Source organism: Solanum dulcamara, chromosome 9 (genome assembly GCF_947179165.1).
Source record: "Solanum dulcamara chromosome 9, daSolDulc1.2, whole genome shotgun sequence".
In the NCBI taxonomy this organism is placed as follows: domain Eukaryota; kingdom Viridiplantae; phylum Streptophyta; class Magnoliopsida; order Solanales; family Solanaceae; genus Solanum; species Solanum dulcamara.
This window is the reverse complement of record NC_077245.1, coordinates 53858281-53865396: the sequence shown is the minus strand read 5'-3', so window position 1 is coordinate 53865396 and position 7116 is coordinate 53858281. Positions and strand designations below refer to the sequence as shown.

Here is a 7116-nt window from a genome sequence, read left to right as displayed (position 1 = left end):
GCCACGTGGCAGTGGGGTCCACCCCCCAAGCAGGTGGGTCATCTACTTGATCCCAAGCAGGTGGGTCACCTTCTTGCTTGAGGTGCTGCCATGTGTCGTTTCTTCATTGGCTACCACGTGTTGTCTTTTTTCCCTTCTTCGTGGGCTCGTAATCTCGTCTTATTTTATGTACGTATGTAATTCGTGCTACGTAAGTTTGATATATACTTAAGTAGATCAAGTGCATATGACTTTTAACTTAGTAGCTTACATAATTAAATCGAGTCCTACGACTCATTACTTGGCCTCCAATTCCTTCCGGACTCTTATGATTTCATCTCCAACCCTCTCTAGTATGGGGTATCACATTCTCCCTTCCTTAGAGCCGTTTGATAGTGTCGTAACTTAAGTGGCTCACATTCTAGCTTCTAAGTAACTTAAGGGACATTCCGAGTTCAAAGATGTGGGGTGTAACATCCTTCCCCCCTTTAGAACATTCGTCCCCGAATGTTAAATGCAACCTTCTGTAAGACTTTATATAAATTATAGAGGGGTTCCTTTCCTTTATGCTATCACATGCATTCCCATCTATATTATTAACATACGAGTTCTCAAGAGTTGGAGTTACCTGTAGACATCGGTTACAGGTGCAAATACTTGTATTCCATGTTCTCTTCAGTTCCCCGATCATCCTCTTTCTGGTTTTGGTTTTTCCACCGTAACTTGACGGAAGATACGTCTTTAGTCTACAATATTCTAGTTTGCCAATCCAGGATAGTGGTAGGATTTTCCTCATAGGATTCCATCTACTGGACCTCATTTATGGAATATACCCTGGGTGACTCGTCAGTATCTAATGGACTGGGCATATAGTTTCCAACTGAGGTGGTAAGATTAACTTACCAGCCAAGTTGCCCACCTTATGAGTAACTTGATACCGTCTAATATATTCTGGGTCAAGTCCCCTTTTCTGGGTGACTCCGTTATGAACATCCAATCATCCATTTGAACTCTGAATGTCAATGTCGATTATCTGTATATCATTTCTGCCAACTCTGGGTTGTTAGTCAGTAGTTTGCTTAATCCTGTTTGGCCTACCAGTTTAGTCTTTTCCCCACCAGGGGGACTTATATGCTCTTCCTTACAACCTCTTGTAGGGGGTCATCTAGATACTGGAACGGTAGCCCTTCTCGTAGGCAAACTCAATAAGTGGTGGACGATCATCTTAGTTACTTTTCAAGCCAACCATGTAATAGTATGTTCAGTCTGGTCAGTAGTTTAAGGAAAAGTGCAGTACGAGGACCTGTCTATGCTCCCGAGCTTTTCTTGGACTGATCTCGAGATGTTAATCATAACTAAAGTCCCTCTATTTGAAATATTATCTGGGGAACTTCACGGACCCTTACTACTTCCTTGTCATATAGCTTCACCTAGTTCCATTTGCATAGGTGGTCTTGCTTGGAAGCAAAGGGGCTGATTTGTTAGCCTTCTCTCAATAACTCATATAGCACCCTACTCTTGAAGAGTATAGAATAGGTGCGTGATGACGTTGATAATTCGGGAATCCTTAGCTTCGTATAGTTTTTCTCGACTTTCTTTAGAACTTTAACTGGCCTATATAGTTATTCTGTGGTTTTCCACTCGTTAACTGGTTCTATGTTGAAGAACTGTGGCATTCAAGTGTGTCGTCAGTTAGCAATTAGTTAATCCTTCTTGTTTTGCTTAAATCCTTGTTAGAATTGCCTTACGTATCTTATAATACTCTGGGTACATAATCTCATATCGTTTCTCTATCGCTAGTTCAGATTCTTCCATCTCGCATGATCATACCAGCACTAACACATTTAGTTCCATCAGAATTTCGAAGTTAAGCGTGCTGGGGCGAGAGTAATATTGGGATGGGTGACCTCCCTAGGAATTCTTCGTGTCGCGTTTCACTGTAATCCTTTCCATGACGTGCGGCCACTCAATTTAGCCTAAGATTTACCTCAGCATTGTCTCGCGAGTCTTTATGTTTTGCCTTGTCCCTTTCTCTATTATCTTGCAACCAGTATCAGTGTAGACCTTTAGTTCCGCTATGACCATATCCCTTTTTGTACGCACCCATTCATTAGGGTGGGCTACTGAGTAGCGCCAAAGTTCGTTCATATAGTGACCCTTGGAGCCGCTTTGACTCTTGTCTATTATTAACTGGCATACCTTTAAAGGAATTTGACATATACGCTTCCCTATCCTCGATTCACTTTGTGTCCTTTTTATTTTCTACCAGAGAAGACTTTTTATTCCTTTGTCCTTGGTTATATATCTATCGCAACATTATTTGCGACCAACTCTATGGCTAACATTTTGGCTTTTGATCTAGCATGTTATCATTATCCTTTGTAGTGTTTCTTAATTCATTCGACATCTTTTCTTGTTTACACCCTTTTTTTTATACGCAGTCGCCTTTTAGCATTATGTTGTTTAGGGTCTCGTCACAACCTTCTCAATGCTGCCTTATGTAGCATTCTGGCTTCCGTTCAATTACTGGTGGCTTCCAGACCTTTCTAACTTGGTTTGGCAGGATATCTTATTGAAGTTTAGACATCCATCTCAAATATATTACCATATCAATTGCCTTCACCTTACTTTTGCCATTTTCTCATTAACTTCCCCCCTTTAGAGGGTACTCGTGCTTTCCTCTGTATGTACTTGTAGTCATTCCAATTTCAATTAGGCGGTACTAGTATTCTGGAATAACTATTCCAGGTTTTCTTAAAGTAGTGGCTTTGTCCCAACCTATATCCTTTGTTTCTTGGGATGAATGGAAGTTGTTCCAATTATTCTTTAAGTTTGCCATCCTCGTCCTTTGAGGGTTCCACTATTTTTGGGACGACGTGGTGTACCCGCGTCATTGTTTTGTATCTTAAGCTCCATACTCTTACTGCGTACTCAACGCAGACTTTTAACTTAGTTAGCCGCTACTAATGGCGCCTTATTAGCGGTCTCACTTTATCCTTGCATACTGGTATCACACTATTTAATTCATACTTATATATCCCCTTTTTTTGTTCGTATTCGTATTCAGTTCTTGACATCTCTTTGAGGTGCTTCTATTAGAAGTTTTTTCCCCAATTAGTCGCTGGAAAATTATAAACTATTATCGTACATCATTTTCCAACCATTGTTGGAAGAAATCAGAACCTCTTAAACATCACAGTACTTCTTCTAATACTTGACCTACCTAGTCTCCTTTTGAGTTTATCCTCGAGTTATGAACAACTCATCTAATTTACAATTAGGAGTTGAGGGCTTGGTATTTTTTTTAAAGGAGTGAAACTCATTCGCGTGACATCTTATCCTTCATTCTGAGCCCTCTGTGTATATTCCTACAATACAAATACAGTTGGAGATACCGTAGTCTGAACTTTACTACTTAATTAAGCTTTTGTTCCTCTAAAATAAAATTCTTCAAGTAAAAAGGGTGCCCCTTGTCGGCGACTTGAAAGATACCTCTTACAGTTTTAGTTAAACACAGTAGGGGTATTTGGTATCAATTTCTCGGGCATCTCAAAAATCTATGCTTCATTTCCTTTTCCTTGTTCTGGGAAAATTTCGGCAGAGTTTCCTCTACATTTCTTACTTATCCCAAAACCTACATGCAGAAAATACCAACAATGCCTCACAGGGCCAACATATATATATATATATACATATCATATCAAAGCCGCACAGGGCTTTCAATATCATCTCATATCGCATCCACATAGGGCTTTCAACGTCAATAATAATATAAAAATACTGGACTTACCTCATATGTCCAACTTCAAACTGCATCTGTTGATCTTTCTGTCTGCTTTCCTTTCAGGTTTCAACTTTATATTTCAATATCTTACCCGACGGATATCTTCCGTGGCTTTACTTTACTTACCTCCGTGCTTCGTAACTTTCCATGTCGTCAATTACTTCCTTCTATTGGTGTCATCCTTCTATTAAAATCCAATGTTAGTATAAGGAATTTTCCTATGACTCGGATCTAAAGCACGATCTTAGATGTAGAAGAAAAGTAACATCCTAAATGTCCTATAGATTCTTGTTTATAGATGTGGCGTGCAACACATCGATAACCAAGACTCTATTAGACACGGTCTGCAGACACTCCAAGGACGAACTGCTTTGATACTACTTCTGTCACGACCTAACCCTGTAGGCCATAACTGGGGTCCGATCTAGACCCCTTCCTGTATACATATCTATCAGTTGTGGTCACATTGAACTGTAAATAAACAATATCATGTAACAAAGCCCTATTGGGAGATAACATTTTCATAAACATGTAGCCCTTTTCATTTGTACCACAACACGATAGGGCACGCAAGCCGACAAGGCTGCCATAACATAATAACATATATCATATATCATGTAGATCCAGCTAAATTAAACTGATATACACAACCCACATATACATGTCTGCAGACCTCTAAACATATAAATGACAACATATGGCGGGACAGGGCCCCCGCCGTACCCCTGAATGGTTAAAACAACTTCTATACATTCGTGGACAGTATCAAAAACTAGGCCCCGATATAATGAAGCCTCTTCCAGCTGAACTGCATGGAATCCTAAGCTGACGGACTCTCAAAACCTGCATCTGTACCTGCGGGCATGAACGCATCCCCCCGAGAAAGGGGGTCAGTACAATATATGTACTGAGTATGTAAAACATAATATAATACAACTGGAAGCATATCTGAGATAGAGAATCAGGGGATAAGATATCAATTCAGAAACCTGTACCTGTACTTTGTGAATTACAAAAACATGCATGTTCGAGTCATATCATATAGCCGGCCCTTTCGGGGGTCCGGTGAATCATCTCTGTAAAATCATCTTTGTAAAACCATCATGTCCCCAGTGCCATCACCACCTTATTACAACACATCATCATATATCTATACACGTATCCTGCCCTCTATTGAGGGACTCAGGGAATAATACAATGAACTGTGCACGAGAACATATCCTGGCCCGGGACTCAGGGAAAGAAGTGTCATGATATACACTAGTAGAGTAGTGAGTAACTATATGCAATTTAAATCATTATCAGAGACTTGACCGTATAAGAAGATTAAAATTTTGTCAGAGGACTCGAGTAGTAGTGTAGTCATCTCGAGTGGCTTCTAAATGCCATTATGGGCAATATCAATTATAATCTCGGGGCTCCTACACATGTACTAAAGTAAAGCCAAATCGCTCATGGAACCAGAAACATTTGTTAACATATAGTCTGTAAGACTTGGAGCTTGTATATTTGTCATCTCTTTAACATATACCAATTTCCAGGGAAATAGTTTGACTACTGTAGGAGTTCAATATGCAGAAGTAAATAAGAGATGTTTGAGAACAGAGTTACCCTAGAGCTCAGATCATATTCAACTTACAACTAAGACAAAGGCATGCCCAAAATAAGAAAGAGAATAAGCTTTATGTAGTCTATACTTTACTTCAGGGGATCTGCATACACATATTTCGTACCCGGCCCATCATGAGGCTCAGTGAATCATTATGGCATCATAATCACATTTTTGTACCAAATACGTGTCAAGGAGAATGAGAGATAGCTTTTCACACACTACTGTTTAACACGTAGAAGCCTTACTAGGCAATACTCAATCCTTATAGAAATTCCAAAACTAAGCAGTGGATAGGGGTTATGAGGCGTACTTGGAGTTTTGGGAATGGAATTATCCCCACGTTCCACACATAATTCACTTAAGGCTAAAACTTGCCAAAAGGAAAGAAGGATAGTTGTACGAGTCGATACCAAAACATGCCAAGAGAAAGCTTTACATACCTTGTCTGAATTATTCCTTATCCTGCTTGCCTCTCCGTCCTTTGAACCTATTCAACATGAAAGTAATATAAATATCAACCCCTCTTAACTTTCCAGCATCTTAGGTTACACCTTAGTATCAATGGAATCTATTTTCTTAGTCATTTCCCCGACTAGTTTTGTTATTCGCTAAGGCGTCGACGAAAATTGGGCAGCACCTCCCTTGTAATGTGCCCTATCCAAATTTCCAATTAGGTCCCTAAGACCTACAGCCAACCAACAACAACAACCTGCAGCAATTCATACCAACAATATACAACATAAACTCCAAACGACTTATTCAAAAATACGATATCAAAATAGGGCGTCTAGCCTTTATTTTGTGACGCCTTTAATTATACATAACGAGGGGTCATGTGGCTTCTACAAGCAGCACCCTAACCCACATTAGGACATATTTATGCCCTGCAACAACAAGCCACACCCCTGCAGCAGCAACTCACAAGAACGATACTTTATTTCGATGACAATTCACTTCTAGCGACTCCAATTTAGTTTATTTCGAACGTCGAGCATTTCTAAGACATTCTTAAACTTCCAGCAGCATAAAAGGGGTGTAATACACCATATAACAATACCATAAACTCCAATTTAAAAGTAAAGTCCTTACCTTACGTTAAATTTGTCAAACTCGCCAAAACTATCCAAAATGTAAAATCTGGACAGCTTACTGTTTTACCTTATCGCTTCGTTTCGAAGGGGTAATGGAGGGAAACAGGATTTACGTCCTTCATGAAAGTTATATACATGTGTCTTAGGGTCGCAAACAATTTCTAATCATCCCTACATCAATTTTGTACAAAACGATATGACCAAAATACTTACAGCTGTCCGTGTAGAATTTCCAAAACCAAATCTGAGCAGTACCTCCTCTACACTTCATCACCATTTTTCGAGATGATACATGTAAAACTGGATTTTTTAGTCTGAATTAAAGTTATAGATCCACGAAATACCTTTCCAAAACATATTAAATCACTCGAAACGAATCTGTACACAAGAAGTTATACAAATATTACTAACCACTGTCCCTTCCAAAAACGGGTTTGTTAACTAGCGTTTTCTCTTATTTTCTCTTCCAAATTCCAATTGAATAGCTGGAGTTTTACTTCCATGAAGGTCTTAAAATACATATATACGTATCCACATACTTAAGGTACACCGTATATAATTAATTCACGGAAGAAAATTGGAAAACTAACCTTTAAACTTCAAGAACCATGGCTGCCTCTCTATTTCTCTCCCTCACGTTTGTTTTCTCC

At 39.3% G+C, this 7116-nt stretch overlaps 1 long non-coding RNA gene across 1 annotated transcript; it reads right to left on the bottom strand.

The window, feature by feature from the left end:
- Positions 1-4436: 4436 nt before the first annotated feature.
- LOC129902300 (uncharacterized) lies at positions 4437-7116 on the bottom strand. Its single transcript, XR_008770072.1, has 3 exons — positions 7057-7116; positions 5816-5862; positions 4437-4618 (listed from the first exon to the last, which is right to left on the bottom strand). It is a non-coding gene; the product is annotated as an uncharacterized LOC129902300 (long non-coding RNA).